Source organism: Eretmochelys imbricata, chromosome 21 (genome assembly GCF_965152235.1).
Source record: "Eretmochelys imbricata isolate rEreImb1 chromosome 21, rEreImb1.hap1, whole genome shotgun sequence".
In the NCBI taxonomy this organism is placed as follows: Eukaryota; Metazoa; Chordata; order Testudines; family Cheloniidae; genus Eretmochelys; species Eretmochelys imbricata.
Window position 1 is genome coordinate 15,859,744 of NC_135592.1, and position 19,050 is coordinate 15,878,793.

Sequence of the window (19,050 nt, forward strand, 5' to 3'; positions counted from 1 at the left end):
AGGGGAGCCCTGCACTGGGGTAGGATTGAGGGGTCTCAGCAGCGCTGAGATGGGAGCCCCAGGCTGGAAGAGCAGGGCGCTGAGGGTCCAGATTGCGGGGTCTCAGGAGAGCTGGGAGGGGAGCCCTGCACTGGGGTAGGATTGAGGGGTCTCAGCAGAGCTACCAGGGGAGCCCCAGGCTGGAAGAGCAGGGCGCTGAGGGTCCAGATTGCGGGGTCTCAGGAGAGCTGGGAGGGGAGCCCTGCACTGGGGTAGGATTGAGGGGTCTCAGCAGCGCTGAGATGGGAGCCCCAGGCTGGAAGAGCAGGGCGCTGAGGGTCCAGATTGCGGGGTCTCAGGAGAGCTGGGAGGCGAGCCCTGGACTGGAATGGTGCGGGGCTGTGGGGCAGGATTGATGGGTCTCAGCAGAGCTGCCAGGGGAGCCTGAGGGGTATCAGCAGAGCTGGGAGGGGAGCCCCAGGCTGGAATAGCGGGCGGCGGGGGGGGGAAGCTGTGGGTCAGGTTTGTGGGGCATTACTGACCACATTTTGCAGAGCCCCTGCCCTGCCGCTGTGGACGCTGGGCGCTCCGGGGTGCAGGGGAGCCGGGCACCAGTGTGCCCTGGCCAGGCTGCTCGCCCCTTTCCCCGCACCCTGGCCCGCGCCCCTTCGCGGGCGCCTTTCCCAGCCTGTGCCGGGCGCCGGCCCCTCGCTGGGAGCTTGGGTGGGCAGCGCTGCCTCCCTCCTCCGGAGCCGTGACGGGGCCATCTGCCCTTCGGGGCGGAGTGCAAAGAGCCCGGCCTCCCGGGCCGGGAGGGGGGGGGGGAGCCCCGGGACACGCCTCCTCCCGAAGAGAACAAAAACCAGCCCCCAGCGGAGCCCAGCCGGGTAGCGCAGCGCCGAGCCGAGCCGAGCCCAGCCCAGCCCAGCCCAGCCCAAGGTACGTGCCTTGGGGCAGCTGCTCCCACGGCCGGGGGCCTGGACGCTGCCCCATGCCGGCCGGATCCCCCGTGGGCTCCCTCGCTTGCAGAGCCCCCAGCCCCACGCCGTGCATCGGGGCAGCAGCTCCCTGTCCGGCCAGGCCCAGCCCAGCTCTGCTCCGGGGCTTTCCACCCAGCGCCGGAGCCTGCGTCAAAGGAGCCGCGCTCCGGACCATTAGTGTGAAAGCCAAGGGCTTGAGTCAGAAAGGAGCTGGCCAGTGTCCTTTTGCTCTGGGCAGTTGGGGGAGCGGGATAGATGGTGGCGGGGGGAGCCCTGGTTCTGTTATTACGCGGATTTTGTGCTGCCCTGGGAGGCTGGTGCCCAGGGAAGTGCTAAGGGGCACCGGGTCTGGTTTAGCTCTCTTGGACCCCAGTCATCAAACGGGGCTGTTCTCCAGAGCAGGGCAACTTTGCACTGCTCCCAGCTACAGAGCCAGCCGCATCCCTGCCTCGGTTACGTGCGCACTGAATTCGGAGTGACTGCAAATCGAGCTGGCTTGGAGGTGCTGAATTCAGAGCAGGGTTTCCGGGTTGCTCCCTTCTGCCCCCCCCCCCCCCGCCAAAATCTTTAGGGGAGTCATCCGAGTGCATGGCTCTGCTGCTGCCGGACCAGCACCGGGATGAGCTGCCCAACGCAGGCTGGGGTTGTAAACATCTCCCACGCCCCAAAGCTGGGTTGTTCGGAAGAGAGGTTCAGAACTCGGGACCAGCTGAGTCTCTCCTCTGGGTTCGGGTTGCAAATCCCAAGGCTGACTGGTCCAGGGGCTTTGTTTCAGGTCCAGGTTTTTGAGGGTCCCTTTGGATTGTAACCTGTGCTACCAAATATCATCCCTGTCATGGCTACACAGACAGAGCTGCCCCACAAGCTCTGCTAGTCAATTGTATTTCAGGGCTGTGAAGTTGTACATCCCCAATGTCCTCCCCACATCTCCCTGTTCCTGGCTCTGGCAGGCAGGTAGGATCTTGCCGCTGTTCAGAGGCGTTCTTCAGTCATGTAGTGTAAAGCTGCCTGCGTCTCGGCCCTGTTTCAGCAGTAACATCAGCTTGTTACAATGGAATCCCATCACCAGCCGGTGTGTGCAAAGACTCCCCCACACCTGCCGGGGCAGCATGTTAGTCTTGTGCACGGATTTCTGTAGCAGGAGAGGGGCTTGCCCATGCCACAGCAAGTGCCAGGCAACGTCCTGGGCTGTGTTTCGGTTTGACTATTGTGATCTACCTCTCTGAGCTTCCAGGCTGCCTCCGTTGCACGCGGGGCATGGCAGGAACCCTCTGAACAAAGCGGTATGCTGTGACGCTGGGAGACCCTTGGGTGAGGATGGAGTAATCATCATGCTATACTTCTGGGTGAACGTAGAAATGAAGGGTTCATGCTGCTGGCTGGAGCTGCGCGTGGTGGGGTCTGGTCTGGTGCAGGCTTCATCTGCACGCGTATAGCTCTGTGAGTGCTCCTCAGTCCTGAGCTCTAGCACCTTCCGCTATTTCAGTCTTGCACCCCTGTTAGCTCTGCCAGTGGCCCTCAAGCCTGACCTGCAATGGCAGTAGTCCTACGTCTTCCTGCAGCCCTGTCTGTGCCCCACAACGCTGACGCCCCACTCGCTTCCCCCAGATCGCCTGTTCTTCCAGACCTGGGCCAAATCATGTGATGGGGTTTTGACGCAGAGTCCACAGTGAATGTTTACTGAGACCTCCCCAACTCGTTTCTCCTGTGACCAAAGTCTGGAAATGAGCTTGGTCTTCACACCACCTCTTGCCAGTGCTTAGACCCTTTGCTTTTTTGAGCATGAGTAGCACCCATCCTGGTGGATAAAGGCGTGGGCCCAAGTTCTGATCTCTGCGATTGTGGGGAATCCTACAGCCATGTTTTTTGACATATTTTGGGGGAAATGTGTGAGGCTGAGGGGAAAATAAGACTGGACACAAGGTGTAAATTTTTAACGGTGGGAGTCGTTAACTCTTGGAACATGTTACCCAGGGTTGTGATAGATTCTCCATCACTGACCATTTTTTAATCAAGGCTGGATGTTTGTTTTTCTAAAAGATCTGCTCTAAGAATTATTGTGGGGCCATTCTCCGGGCTGTGTTACGCAGGAGGTCGGAGGAGATAATCACAATGGTCCCTTCTGGCCTAGGAACCTAGGAATTTATGAACATTTGAACAAGAAAAGCAGGCTGACCTCATCCTGCTCAGTGGCATTTCCGCCTCCCTCGTGGCAGGAAATTATGTGTGCTCTGTATCTCGGAAGGGAGGCTGTCTGTGTGATTATATCTAATGGGGAAACCCGACCTATAGCTCCTAGAGTTCAAAATTGTGAGTATCCCTGAAGCAGCAAAGAGAACTTCACTAGTGCCCTTCATTTGGGGCTCTCAAAGCATTTTGCTATCTCTAGTTATAACCCACTCTGAAGTAGGTAAGAATTTGTATTTCCGTTTTGCAGATGGTTGTGGGGAAGGAGAACTGAAGCTCTGAGCAGAGGGGACTTGCCTAAGATCAGTAGCAGGGTTGGGCGTGGAACTCAGGAGTCCTGTCTCCTAATTGCCCTGCTCTAACTTCCCTTTTTGGTCTGGATAAAGGTTGCATTCCTGTAAACTTCAAGGACTGCCTCCTCAGTTGGTGTAAATCAGTGTACTGCTTGCTTCCCTGAAACAACTAGAGTTGCACCGATTTATACCAGCTGAGGATGTGGCCCAAATAAATGATCTTCAGCCCTCTGTTAAAGCAAGAAATCCAGATAGGTGTTTGCACAAATTAAGAGCAGAGACTGTAGGAGGGGGAGTTAACCAGAGCTGGGCAACAGAGCCATCCCTTCGGTAGGGCGAATCGGAGCAACCGCTCCAGGCCCCACACTTTGGGGGGCCCCGCAGGTCGATGCAATTGGCCAGTGCGGTTGGTCCTGGAAGAGATGAATCCGTCCCTTCCACCCCGGGCCCCTCACCCCCCTAGGGATGGCCCTGCTGGGCAAGGTACACCAGACACTTACTAGCTGGTGTAAACCTATTTGCTGGAGGTCAGCTCAAAACATGAGGGTCAAGGGCCAGTGAGCCAACACCTTGGTGAGAAACCAAGCACTGGGATACCAAGGAGAGGGAAGGTATTGAGGTTGCTAATTGACACAGGGACACCTCTTCCCCCCATGCAGAGCTTTGGGGAGGGGTTGTCTTGGCTCCTCTCTCCCATTCCTTGTGGCTGCAGGGTCTGGCTTGTGGGATCCACCTTATTCCCAATGAATAGCCTGCAGCTGCTCAGAGCTTGGCAAAGGTAGTGCCAAGATACTCCTCCCTCTGCCCTCTGGGCAGGCTGTTACAGAGGCTTGGTATGAACTGGATGTGTGGCTTGTCTCCCTACTTGGGAGGGTGGGGGTTATTCAGTGGTGTTTTGTGCCTTTCCCAGCCAGAACCCCAGTGCATCTTAGAGCATCTGTACCGAATACTGCCTTAGAACTGGTGAGGTCTGCCTCAGGATTCTGTCTCCTGGGGAGGGCAAAGCAGCCCATAGAGCCTAGGATCTGACTCTGTCCTCAAAAGAGAAAAGGAGTACTTGTGGCACCTTAAAGACTAACCAATTTATTTGAGCATGAGCTTTCCTGAGCTACAGCTCACTTCATTGGATGCATACTGTGGAAACTGCAGAAGACTTTATATACACAGAGACCATGAAACAATACCTCCTCCCACCCCACTCTCCTGCTGGTAATAGCTTATTTAAAATGTGTATGATAATCAAGGTGGGCCATTTCCAGCACAAATACAGGTTTTCTCACCCCCCCACCCCTTTTTTTTTTTTTTTTTTTCCCCAAAAATACACACACACAAAAACTCACTCTCCTGCTGGTAATAGCTTATCCAAAGTGACCACTCTCTTTAAAATGTGTATGATAATCAAGGTGGGCCATTTCCAGCACAAATCCACCTTGATTATCATACACATTTTAAAGAGAGTGGTCACTTTGGATGGGCTATTACCAGCAGGAGAGTGGGGTGGGAGGAGGTATTGTTTCATGGTCTCTGTGTATATAATGTCTTCTGCAGTTTCCACAGTATGCATCCGATGAAGTGAGCTGTAGCTCACGAAAGCTCATGCTCAAATAAATTCCTTAGTCTCTAAGGTGCCACAAGTCCTCCTTTTCTTTTTGCGAATACAGACTAACACGGCTGTTACTCTGAAACCAGGTACCTTTTGAGAACAGGTATGTGCTAAATGACTTGCATTAAATAGGGCTGGTCAGAAAATGAGGGAGCAGGGGAAACTCCCTGCAGGAAAACCTTGCTTTTTGCTGAAAAAGCACATAGCTTTCTTTTTGATTCTGCCCCCCATTCCGCAGCCTGGATTTTCCATGGAGAGCACACACTTCCCATCAAACTGTTCAATTAGTAGAAAACCCCAGTTTTTCCAGACTGGGTGGAAAACTTGCAGCCAGCCCTCTTGTGGAATGCCTGGTGATCCATGCGGTCCTGTGGCTGCAATACCTCATTCCTCAGGAATTTCACTGCCCTTTAGTACTAATGAACGGCCATGTATGGTAACCTGGCTAGTGCACAGTGGTCTGGTGTTTACATGGCCAGCTCTTTCTCTTCTGTTGTGGAGCAGGCTCAGGGACATGGCTTGTCCCCCCCCCCGGTAGCAGCAGAGGGCTCGGCCCGGTCTCTAGTGGAAATTTTCTGCCTCTCTCAAAGCCACTCCTGAATATGGCATGACTGAGTCTGTCTGGGTTTGGGGAAGCTGTCTGCTTGGAAGGTCAGGTGTGCACAGGCAAGCTCTGTGTGCGGATCCTGTGCTAGCCATGGGCTGCTGCTAGTCTCTCTCTTTCATGGACCCTAACTCATCCTGTACTGACTCCATGCTCCAAGTCAAAACCCACGGAAAGGCCTCGCACAGTGAGTGCTGCTCTCCTCAGCTAGACTGATCTGGTCCCAGATTGCACTGGTCATCAGGCTGCGAGGCTTGAGACCTGATTCTCTTTTCTCTCGCACTGGTCTGATGTGCGTGTATCTCTACTGACTTAATGGGGTTACTTCTGATTTGCACCAGAGTGAGTGAGGGTTGGCCCCTAGGTCTCTTTTGGAACCTCTGCTTTAGCAAATGTCTGCCTTCCATTTACTACACGTGGGCTAATTCCCAGCTGACCTGTTCCTTGTGCAGCCACTTACACCGGTACACAGCTGAGGTAAATTGCGACAAAATCAGAGTGACCGTGTGCTACACCCACTTCACACTCCATCTGCACAGGTGGACGTGACATAAGGTAGGAGAGAGTTGGGCCCTCCCGGCTAAACTGCCAAAAGCACTCTAAACTCTGGCCTCAAAGAACCCCTGAAAATCTGGTCCCAATGGTAGGTGGTAAGGCCTCAAAAATCTGTCCCTGTAACTTTCCTCAGTGAATTGGATATATCTTTGCAAAGTGATTGTCCTTTTCTTTGCTGCCCAGACGTCTGACCTCTCCAGGCCCCTTGGAGTTGCAGCTCCTGCCAGTTACCTATCCTCTGCAAATCTCGTTAGCGTCCTGATTACTTCCAGTAATCAGGACGACTTTAAATCAGACCCCAGTCCCTGTGGTCCCTCTCTAGATCCCTCTCCCTCAGTTCCAGACTCTGACACTCGTTTCCAGGCCACGTGAGAGTTCTCCTGGATAAATAAGTGTGAATTAACTTTACAGGTGGGATTTCATGCCACACTGTTAAATGCTCTACTGCAATCCAGGTGCATTAAATCTGCCCTCCTCCTCTGCTAAATAACCTTTTAGTATGGCCAGAATTAATTGGTATCTAACCTTTTCCCCCCACGTTGCATTGTATAGCTGTCCCCTCATCTCTAAATCCAAGGCAATTGCTGTATAAATCATGCTCACCCATTATGGCGTGTAGAGGATGGACAGACCATCCGTAAACGTTCTTACACTGGAATGGCGGAGAGGCGCACCGGGAGCTGCTTTCTGCAGTGATACCGTGGTGCTCTTCAGAGGTGCTAATGAGGCCGGATTCTTGTCTGCAGCTGTGCCTAGCCTGAGGGAGGGGAAATGGGATGGAGCTACACAGACTTCCTGCACATTCTAAGGATCTGGCCCGAGCCATGTGGGGCCAGACTTGTTAAAGAGCCAGATTTCCAAGTGCTCAGAGCCCCTGATTGGGGCCAGGGGGTCCAAAATAGTCAGCACCCAGCACACTGAACTCTGGTGAAAATCTGTCCCTGTGTCACCCTCCCTGATCCTGGCCACTGTAGACTTGTTTCAAAATCACCCAGAGGCACTGAGCAAGGTCAAGCAGCTGTTGGTCCCCTGAGGGAGAAGGGCAGTGAGTGTGGTGGGATAACAGGTCAGGATGACATGTTTCTCTTCAGAGAAGTAATGCTCAGATTTTCACACTCATCACCCCAGCGGTGGGATTCCCCTGCAGCCTGATCAGACCTGCTGTGGTTTGTGTCTGAAAGGTGGAAAAACCCATGAAACTTTTACAAGTGAAACTCCAGGGAGAGCTTGTAAAACTGGTGTTTTCAGATTGGTTCAACTGTACTGGGATAAGTGAAGCAGTACAACCCCGTTGGGTGAATGCAGTTAAACCAGAGTAAAAGTGCCTTATACGGGTATGGCTTACTCCCATGTGAGAGGGGAAACAAGCTATACTTGTAGACACACATTTATACCAGCATGACTGTAGCCACACGAGGTGTTGAACCATTTTAATTGTTTTGGTTTAAAAACAATACCCCCCCACCCCCCCAATGGATGACGTTCTACTGTGTATAGAGCAGGCCTGAGTGGAATGAGCATATTGATCTGAAGATACTCCGTGAAAAGCCTGCTGTTCTGGGTGCAAAATACAATAAGCAAGACCCCCGTCTACTAACAAGTTGGGCCTCCTATCACTCCAGTGCCCACACCTGGGGCTCATCTAAACACAGTTTCATTGAAATTGGCTTAAAACCCAATTTTAAACTGTTCATGCAGGATCTGGAGCCCTCCTGCGGGTGAATCAGGTTTGTGTAGTGAAGGAGGCAGTTGCCTGTAGGACCCCGACTTGTTTGTTGCAGCAGTTGAAAGGCATAGTGTGAACGAGGCAGGGAACTGCAGCAGGAGAAAGGAGGGTTTGATGGTTAAGGCAGTAGAATGCTGCCCTGGAAAACTGGATTCTTCATGGTAAGTGCTGCCCAGAGCCTGCCTCACCCTGTCCCGTGCCCTCCCACACCCAAACTCTTCTGCTGCTGCGGGGAAGGGCAGGGTGGCCCAAGACGCTTCACTTAGATCAGCTTAATTTACGGCCGCAAGGTAAGCTGATCTAAGCGAAGCGTCTTGGGCCACCCCGCCCTTCCCAGCAGCAGCAGAAGAGTTTGTCCCATGCCCTCCCACACCCAAACTCTTCTGCTGCTGCGGGGAAGGGCAGGGTGGCCCAAGACGCTTCACTTAGATCAGCTTAATTTACGGCCGCAAGGTAAGCTGATCTAAGCGAAGCGTCTTGGGCCACCCTGCCCTTCCCAGCAGCAGCAGAAGAGTTTGTCCCATGCCCTCCCACACCCAAACTCTTCTGCTGCTGCTGGGAAGGGCAGGGTGGCCCAAGACGCTTCACTTAGATCAGCTTAATTTACGGCCGCAAGGTAAGCTGATCTAAGCGAAGCGTCTTGGGCCACCCCGCCCTTCCCAGCAGCAGCAGAAGAGTTTGTCCCATGCCCTCCCACACCCAAACTCTTCTGCTGCTGCTGGGAAGGGCGGGGTGGCCCAAGACACTTCCCTTAGATCAGCTTACCTTGCGGCCGTAAATTCATAGGCCCAACCAGTTTTAAACAAATCAGATTGGTACAAATCTTCTGCATGAACAGTTTAAAATTGGGTTTTAAGCCAATTTCAATGAAACTGTATTTAGACGAGCACCAGGTGTGGGCACTGGAGTGGTTGGAGGCCCAACTTATTAGTAGGTGGGGGTACTTATTGTATTTTGCACCCAGAACAGCAGGCTTTTCACGGAGTATCTTCAGATCAATATGCTCATTCCACTCAGGCCTGCTCTATACACAGTAGAACATCCTCCATTGGGGGGGATTTATTTTCTCTGCCACAAAGTTCCTGTGTGATGCTAGTCTAACCCGCACATCTCCTGTCACTGTCCAGTGGCACCAAGACCACTGAGAGATTAATGAGGCTGCTACAGCCTTAGCTAAGAGCCCTGTGGCTTTTAGCTCATGCAGTAGAGGCTCATGCATTTAGCTCCAGAGGTCCCAGGTTCGATCTTACCCACCAACGTCGGGGGTCTGTTGGCCGTACACTAGTCACTTAAACCCAGCTTTTCACAGGTGATCACTAACAAGTGGATCCCTCATTTTCTGGGTGCCTGGCTTGATATCCTGGGGTGTGATCTGCAGAAGTGCTGAGCAGTCACAGCTGCGGTCGAATCACTGGGAGCTGAGTTTTGAACATATCAGTGCTGTGTGATGCTAAGCACCCTGGAAAATCAGGTCCTAGGCATCTTTGATTGGACATCTAGATTTAGTGGATACTTTTGACCTTAATTTGTCTGTGCCTCCGTTTTCCATCTGTAAAGCGAGGATAATGCTCCCTCATCTCACAGGGGTGCTATGAAAACAACTAAGTTTGTGAGTCACTCCGATACTATCGTGATGAGTTCCACAGGAGGAAAGGCCATGAGGAAATTAATAATTCTGCCTTCAGAGCAGCGTTTTGCTAGTGTGCAATACATAAAGCATAGGCCACACACTAACAATAAGGAGAAAATTAAAACATTGAATAACTGCTCATTAAGTGAGCGCTCTTCACATTTCAGCCTCTTCCTGTACTAGGCTCAGTCTCTGACCTTTTGCCTCTGGTTAAATATTGGAAAGCTTCCATGGTGACTCTGAATTGCTTTTCAGTGTTGGCCTTGTGTGGTTACACACTTCTGTTAACTTGGAAGCCAGACTTCATCCACTGAGCCTGTGACAATGTCAGCAGCCTGAAATCTGCCAATTCCAACTAAAACCATTGAAAGGTTAGTTCCTCTCTGTAGAGTCCCTTCTTGTGTAAAGACAGGTTTCAGAGTAACAGCCGTGTTAGTCTGTATTCGCAAAAAGAAATGGAGTACTTGTGGCACCTTAGAGACTAACCAATTTATTTGAGCATGAGCTTTCGTGAGCTATAGCTCACTTCATCAGATGCATACTGTGGAAACTGCAGCAGACTATATATACACAGAGAATATGAAACAATACCTCCTCCCACCCCACTGTCCTGCTGGTAATAGCTTATCTGTGTGGGGGGGTGGAGGGTGAGAAAACCTGGATTTGTGCTGGAAATGGCCTAACCTGACGATTACTTTAGATAAGCTATTACCAGCAGGACAGTGGGGTGGGAGGAGGTATTGTTTCATATTCTCTGTGTATATATAGTCTGCTGCAGTTTCCACAGTATGCATCTGATGAAGTGAGCTATAGCTCACGAAAGCTCATGCTCAAATAAATTGGTTAGTCTCTAAGGTGCCACAAGTACTCCATTTCTTCTTGTGTAAAATTCATGCTGCACTTTGATCAGGCCCCTGGTGCCCTGTGCAGATTTCATCAGACTTGCAGGAGTAGCTGGATGCAAACGTGGACACAGACAGACCCTCAGCTAGTGGGATTAAATTAAAATTTAAATTAAATTAATTAAAACTAATGGAGCTACGCTAATTGCCATCAGTGGAGGACCAGAGCCTCCTGAGAACTCCACCCAGTGGGAAACAGGCACATCAGTTCTCCTCTTTCAGTTAACTAACCATGAGGCTGCTGGCTGGCAGCTTTTAACGGCCACCATGGGTTGTAGGATTGCTGGTGTCAATTGCTCACCTAGGTTCAGATGCTGCACTGCACACCCATGTGTCAAAGTCTGGGGTGCATGCACCTGAAGTTCCCCTCCAAAGTTCTGTTTTCACTGTCCGAACAACTGCAAAGACCTGAGCAGAATATTCCCCAGTTTTCTTTTCCGATGCAGTATAAATAGTGCTCAGAAGGAATGCATTTCCCCCTTGTGGGAATCCTAGAATATCAGGGTTGGAAGGGACTTCAGTCCAACCCTCTGCTCAAAGCAGGACCAATCCCCAACTAAATCATCCCAGCCAGGGCTTTGTCAAGCCTGACCTTAAAAACCTCTAAGGAAGGAGATTCCACCACCTCCCTAGGGAACCCATTCCAGTGCTTCACCGCCCTCCTAGTGAAACAGTTTTTCCTAATAGCCAACCTAAACCTCCCCCATTGCTCCTTGTTCTGTCATCCAGTACCACTGAGAACAGTCTAGATCCATCCTCTTTGGAACCCCCTTTCAGGTAGTTGAAGGCTACTATCAAATCTCCCCTCACTGTTCTCTTCTGCAGACTAAACAATCCCAGTTCCCTCAGCCTCTCCTCATAAATCATGTGCTCCAGCCCCCTAATTATTTTTCAGAGTAGCAGCTGTTAGTCTGTATCCGCAAAAAGAACGGGAGGACTTGGGGCACCTTAGAGACTAACAAATTTATTTTGAGCAAAAGCTTTCACGAGTGAGCTGTAGCTCACGAAGCTTATGCTCAAATAAATGTTAGTCTCTAAGGTGCCACAAGTACGCCTTTTCTTTTTGCTGATCATTTTTGTTTCCCTCCACTGGACGCTTTCCAAATTTTTCCATATCCTTCTTGTAGTGTGGGGCCCAAAACTGGACACTGTACTCCAGATGAGGCCTCACCAATGTCAAATAGAGGGGAACGATCACGGCTCTCTGGCAATGCCCCTACTTATACAGCCCAAAATGCCGTTGGCCTTCTTGGCAACAAGGGCACACTGTTGACTCATATCCAGCTTCTCGTCCCCTGTAACCCCTAGGTCCTTTTCTGCAGAACTGCTGCCGAGCCATTCAGTCCCTAGTCTGTCGCGGTGCATGGGATTCTTCCGTCCTAAGTGCAGGACTCTGCACTTGTCCTTGTTGAATCTCATCAGATTTCTTTTGGCCCAATCCTCCAATTTGTCTAGGACCCTCTATATCCTATCCCTACCCTCCAGCGTATCTACCTCTCCTCCCAGTTTAGTGTCATCTGCAAACTTGCTGAGGGTGCAATCCACACCATCCTCCAGATCATTAATGACATGGAGCCATTGATCGTTACCCGTTGAGCCCAACAATCTAGCCAGCGTTCTACCCACCTTATAGTCCAGGGGTCAGCAACCGATGGCACGCGCACCAAAGACGGCATGCCAGCCGATTTTTTTTTTTTTTTTTAATGGCTCACTGCTGCCTGCCAGGTCCCAGCCGCCGGCCCTGCTCAGCGCCTGCTGCCGAACCCAGGCTGGGACCCCGGCAGGCAGCAGCGAGCCATTAAAAATCCTGCCCGCCCCAGCCCGCTCTTCTCTGCCCCCCCCTCCACACGGGGGCAGGGTGAAGAAGCTTGGTCCTGCTGGCTGCTGCTGCAGGGCAGGCAAGCTCCCCCTCCCTCACCCCTTCCCCCAGTGTGCCGGGTTCCTGCCCCTCCTCCTCCTCTCCCTGCCACCCATCAGCTGATGGCCCTTGCAAGGGAGGGGGAGAAGCAGAGCCAGAGCGCTCTCCCTGGTCTTGGGAGGAGGTGGAGAAGAGGTAGGGACAGGGCCTTGGGGAAGGGGGGGGTGGAATCAGGGCATATCCCCTCCAGCCCCCTGCTGTGAGCCGCTCTGGACAGGGGGCTGGGAGCACCCCCACGACCCCAGCCCACACACCCAGCCCTCTGCCCTGATCTCTGCACTCCTCACACACCCTCTGCCCTGACCCCTGCATCCACCATGACCCAAGCCTTGACTCCTGCACCCTCCTCACACACCCCCAGCCCCGACTCTTGCACCCCCAACATTCCCACCCCCACCATGAGCACCAAATGTGAGCTGCCCAAGTAAGCACTCCACACCCAAACCTCCTGTCCCAACCCTGCGCCCCCTCCCTCATTCTAGCTTCTGGCCAGACCCTACACCCCAACCCGCAGCCTGCTCCTTCACCCCCAGCCCTGGGCTCAGTGCACTCCCTCAGTGCAGAGAAAGAGGAAGAGAATGGGTAGAACCAGGGAGAAGGTAGGTACTCACTCTGTGGTCAGGGCTGGGATCCCAGACTGGCAATGGGCTGAGCGGGGCCGGCAGCCGGGACCCTGGCTGGCAGGAGCCGGCAGACGGAACCCCAGACCATTAGTGGGCTGAGTGACAGTGGCCTGAGCCGCTCAGCCCACTGCCAGTCTGGGGTCCCAGCCTCAGGCCCCGCTCAGCCTGCTGCCAGCCTAGGTGAATGGAACCCCAGGCTGGTAGCGGGTTGAGCGGGCTGGCAGCATAAGATCAGCATTTTAATTTAATGAAGCTTCTTAAACATTTTTAAAACCTTGTTTACTTTACATATGACAATAGTTTAGTGATATAATATATAGACTTTTAGCAAGAGACCTTCTAAAAAATGTTAAAATGTATTACTGGCACGTGAAACCTTAATTTAAAGTGAATAAATGAAGACTTGGCACACCACTTCTGAAAGGTTGACGACCCCTGTTATAGTCCATTCATCCAGCCCATACTTCTTTAACTTTCTGGCAAGAATACTGTGGGAGACCGTGTAAAAAATTTTCCTAAAGTCAAGGAATAACATGTCCGCTGCTTTCCCCTCATCCACAGAGCCAGTTATCTCGTCATAGAAGGCAACTAGATTAGTCAGGCATGACTTGCCCTTGGTGAATCCATGCTGACTGTTCCTGATCACCTTCCTCTTCTCTAAGTGCTTCAAAACTGATTCCTTGAGGACCTGCTCCATGATTTTTCCAGGGACTGAGGTGAGGCTGACTGGCCTGTAGTTTCCCAGATCCTCCTCTTTCCCTTTTTTAAAGATGGGCACTTCATTAGCCTTTTTCCAGTCGTCCAGGACCTCCCCTGATCGCCATGAGTTTTCAAAGATGGCCAATGGCTCTGCAATCACATCCGCCAACTCCTTTAGCACCCTCGGATGCAGCGCATCCGGCTCCATGGACTTGTGCTTGTCCAGCTTTTCTAAATAGTCCCTGTCAATGTTCCTTCCCCACTCTGAACTCTAGGGTACAGATGTGGGGACCTGCATGAAAACCTCCTAAGCTTATTTTTACCAGCTTAGGTTAAAACTTCCCCAAGGTACAAACTATTTTACCTTTTGCCCTTGGACTTTATTGCTGCTACCGCCAAACATCTAACAAATACATAACCGGGAAAGAGCCCGCTTGGAAACATCTTTCCCCCCCAAAATCCTCCCCTAGCCCCCTTTCCTGGGGAAGCTTGATAAAAATCCTCACCAATTTGCATAGGTGAACACAGACCCAAACCCTTGGATCTTAAGAACAATGAAAAAGCAATCAGGTTCTTAAAAGAAGAATTTTAATAGAAGAAAAAGTAAAAGAATCACCTCTGTAAAATCAGGATGGTAAATACCTTACAGGGTAATCCGATTCAAAACAGAGAGAATCCCTCTAGGCAAAACCTTAAGTTACAAAAAGACACAAAAACAGGAATATCCATTCCATTCAGCACAGCTTATTTTATCAGCCATTTAAACAAACAGTATCTAACACATATCTAGCTAGATTACTTACTAAGTTCTAAGACTCCATTCCTTTCTGTTCCTGGCAAAAGCAACACACAGACAGAGAGAACTCTTTGTTTCTCCCCCCTCCAGCTTTGAAAGTATCTTGTCTCCTCATTGGTCATTTTGGTAAGGTGCCAGTGAGGTTCTTTAGCTTTTTAACCCTTTACAGGTGAAAGGGTTTTTTCCTCTGGCCAGGAGGGATTTAAAGGTGGTTAGCCTTCCCTTTATATTTATGACAGTCCTGAACCGCTTCTTTCTCCACAGAGGGCTGGTCACCTCCTCCCCATACTGTGCTGCCCAGTGCAGTAGTCTGGGAGCTGATCTTCTTCGTGAAGACAGAGGCAAAAAAAGCATTGAGTACATTAGCTTTTTCCACATCCTCTATCACTAGGTTGCCTCCCCCATTCAGTAAGGGTCCCACACTTTCCATGACCTTTTTCTTGTTGCTAACATACCTGTAGAAACCCTTCTTGTTACTCTTAACATCCCTTGCTAGCTGCAACTCCCAGTGTGATTTGGCTTTCCTGATTTCACTCCTGCATGCCTGAGAAATATTTTTATACGCCTCCCTGGTCATTTGTCCAATCTTCCACTTCTTGTAAGCTTCTTTTTTGTGTTTTGGATCAGCAAGGATTTCACTGTTAAGCCAAGCTGGTTGCCTGCCATATTTACTCATACCTATTATGGGGTCACTTGTCCTGTTTGTTTTATTAATATCCATGCTGATTCTTTTAGATCTTCCTTTTCGTTGAAACATCTAGTAGTGGTCCCACAAGTCAAACTCCTTGTGACGGGGTCCCCAGGGTGCAACCTGAGCCCCCCAAACCCACCAGCCTGGGCTGTACCTCACACTGTGATGCTGATGTCAAGCTACAAGCCTCTGGCAGGCACTGCACTTACACAGCCATCCACAGGCAGGGACACACCCAACTGAGTTACATGAATGATCTCCCAGCCCCTCATGAACCACCAACAGAGAGGCTTCAGTCAATTCCCCCCAGCTCCCGAGTCTTGCACCCCAGGACTGTACTGTCTGGCACTGGTCAGAAGCCTGTCCAGTGTAAGCTCATTACTTAGTTCGCCACTCCCTCAGTGTGGAGTGGATATACACTAGCCTTTGTAAACTGAGCTGAGATTTCCCCAGGCACTTCAACCAAAACCACACTGTTTTAGGTAAAATACAAAACAGATTAACTACAGGAAGAGAGATTTTTTTTTTTAAGTGATTACAAGTAGCAGGCATAGAGATCAAAGTTGGTTGCCTAAGAAATAAATTTGCCGTCTAAATTCTAACTCAAGCCCACTAAGTAAGATCTGAATCAGACAATCTCTCATCCTGCCAGATGGTACAGCTTAAAATACACAGACTGGACCCCCTTCCAGTCTGGGACCAATCTTCCCCAGTTCAAAGTCTTTGTCTTCCAGATGTTGAGACTGGGGGGAAGGGGAGGCCAAGTGATGATATCACTGTGTCTCTCCTTTTTTTTTTTTTTTTTTTAAATACCTTCTTCCAGCTGCTAGAAAGATCCTTGCTGTGACACGGGTCAGTCCGGCCCCATGGCATACATGTCTTCTCTGGGATAGTGGAATGGGTCTTGATGAATCATTAAGCCTGTCTGGCCATTGATGGCTGCTCCTTTGTCCCGACTGAAAGGTTGGCTGTGGGCGTCTACCAACGTCCCAACATATTTCAGTAGCAAATATAGCCATACTTCATAACACCCACATAATAACACATACAATTCAACAGGGTATTAAGGTTCAACAGACCACAACTTCTTAAATGATACCTCACAAGGCAAACTTTGTACAAAACACATCATAATCATATAATGGTGAATATAGGGGTTCCAGGGTGTTAGTTTGAGGTACGGAGTGTCACACTCCTCCAGAGAGATTTAATCTGTGGCTAAGTGCTTGAATCACTTATTTAGATTGCTGTTTGTGTTGCACTGAAGGAGATGTTGGTACAAGTGGTTACAGCTTCTTATCCCATCCCAGTCTACCTTTCATATCAGTTGTCTCTACGACATGATCTCTGATTTGATCTCTGCTCATGCTAAAGGGCTGGAATAGGGACTTAAGTTGTCATTGTGGCTACATTTCAGTGATGACAGCATTGAAAATGTCTCTCCTGCAGGATTGTCAGGTGAATCAGTGTTCTGCTTCCATGGTAGTGTTTCATTCAGTGGCATGGTTGTTCTTGGAGAATTCAAAGAAACAGATTCTCTGCCCTCTGAGCATGAATTCTCTCAATCTCATCACTAATATCAGACCATGTTAGCTCTCCTCAAGAAGAAGTGGAATTATTTTTTTTCACTCCGTCCATTCGGTTGCTTGTTTCCTTCAACTTCATCCATGTGTGAATTGTTGGACGTGCTAAATGTCGAATGCCCCTTTCCCATGTTGAGCCGAAGCTTTCGCACTTACTGTGGCTAGAATAAGACATCACCTAGTGAATTCAAAATCTGAAGATTGGGATAAAATGAACTCAGCAGTTTTACACAGAACTAAGTTCTAAGATGCCTGGCACAGCTTTCAGAAAACGCTAGATTCTGACAAATCAAACCCTTCCTCAAATAGCTCACAACTGCACAGACTCCCTTCTCCAGAATCCTGTGACAGCTGATTGCTACCATTAACAATGCCCCTCTCCCCACTCGCCAATGGGACATGATCAAAGTATCTGCCGAGCAAGTGGAATAAAGAAAGTAGATTGGAGAGCGTCTCTTGTCCTCTTCATGTGTTACACGATGGTGAGGTGCAATGAAACTGAAAGGTTGCAAACTCAAAACCCACAAAAAAACTCCAAAAACCTTTTTGCGCACACACTGTGTGACTTAGACTGGGGAACGCGTTGCCACAGGATGTCACTGAGGTCAAGAATTTAGCACTGGCTGTTAGAACTCTGGATATTCTTGTAATCCATATAAATCTCTGATCCCTCTTTGAGTCTTGTGAACAAACTCTGAAGGGCTACAAAAACCTCATGATTTAATCCGGTCATTTATTAGCAGGGGTTAGGTTGATGCCTTAATGGGGGGGGGGGGGGGGGCAGATTATCTCACATCTGTCTACTGAGCAGAGGGGGTTGCACCTTCCTCTGAAGCATCTGGTACTGGCCACGGTCCAATGGGACACTGGACTAGACTGGCCAGACCCCTGATCTGGTCTGCTCTTCCCTATGTTCATTGACTACACCTCCTTGGCTCTCCTGTTCTCCTACAAACTCTGAACCCTTAGAATAATGTTCTTGCTGCCTTCTGATCCCTGCTGCAGCCTCTGCCAGTTGGGTTTTCCCCACTCACAGTGTTCAAGCTCTCGTGTGTGAGTTGTGGATTGAGTGTGCATGTGGGGGGAGGGGGAGGGAGGAGGACATAGATTGAACAATCAGAAGACCTCCCTCCACTAGCGATCCCACAAGCCCATATTTCTGTGAGGTAAACTGAGGCCGTTTTGTTTATTGGCGAATCTATTTATACCGTGTTCACTGATGAAATCTCTTGTGGTAGACTTGCTAGGAGACCCCAACCCATGTATGCTCTCTGTCAAAGTCAGATTCAGGACTCACATAATTTGTCAGACCACTCTGTTTATTAGCAAAGCGCTTTACTAATGGACCCAGATGTGAGCCCCTCTCTGAGGTTCAAGATAACTTATTTATACAGCTAAGCCAAAACCAATTTAACATAAGAGACAAAAGAAAGAGAAACTGAGGTGATCAGAGACTGGCCCGCTCCCCACACCAAAAAGCAGGTCCAAGCCTTTATTGGGGTGGCAGGATACTAACAAAGATTTGTGCCCCACTTTAGCGCCATAGCCACCCCCATCACTGAGCTATGCAAGAAGGGGAAGTCAGACAAGGTGGTCTGGACCGAGCAGTGCCAGGAAGCTTTCTGGGCGCTGAAGGAGGCTCTGGTCCATGGCCCAGTTCTGGCAAACCCAGACTTTGACAAGCCCTTTGTGGTGTTCACCGACGCCTCAGACACGGGACTGGGGGCAGTGTTAATGCAGGAGGATGAAAAGGGGGAGAGACACGCCATCATGTACCTGAGCAAGAAGTTGCTACCCCGGGAGCAACACTACGCGGCCATCGAGAAGGAGTGCCTGGCCATGGTGTGGGCCCTCAAGGAACTAGAGCCCTATCTCTTTGGGCGACACTTCACCGTGTACACCGACCACTCTCCCCTGACCTGGCTGCACCAGATGAAAGGAGCCAACGCCAAACTCCTGAGGTGGAGCCTGCTCCTGCAGGATTACAACATGGACGTGGCCCACGTGAAGGGAAGTGCCAACCTGATAGCGGATGCACTGTCCCGGAGAGGGGGCCCCGAACTTCCCCAGGTCACTGGTCAGAGTGACCCCGCTCAGTTCAGTCTCGAAGGGGGGAGAGATGTGAGGATGTGACTCAGCAGGGAGGGGGGAGTGTTGACCTGGGAATGTGCCCTGGGGATGGGAGACCTGAGAGCCTGTAACCTGAGCCAGGAGGGGGTGGGGGAGGTAACACCTCTGCCCAGGAATGTGAAGACAGGCTGCAGGAGAGAGCCTGCTGGGG

At 50.7% G+C, this 19,050-nt stretch overlaps 1 protein-coding gene across 1 annotated transcript in view; it reads left to right on the plus strand.

The window, feature by feature from the left end:
* Positions 1-874: 874 nt before the first annotated feature.
* Positions 875-19,050, plus strand: part of CSRP1 (cysteine and glycine rich protein 1) — a 40,677-nt gene continuing 22,501 nt past the window's right edge. The window contains exon 1 of the mRNA XM_077839360.1: positions 875-918. The gene's annotated coding sequence lies outside the window, so the exon portion shown is untranslated. The remainder of the gene's footprint in view (positions 919-19,050) is intronic.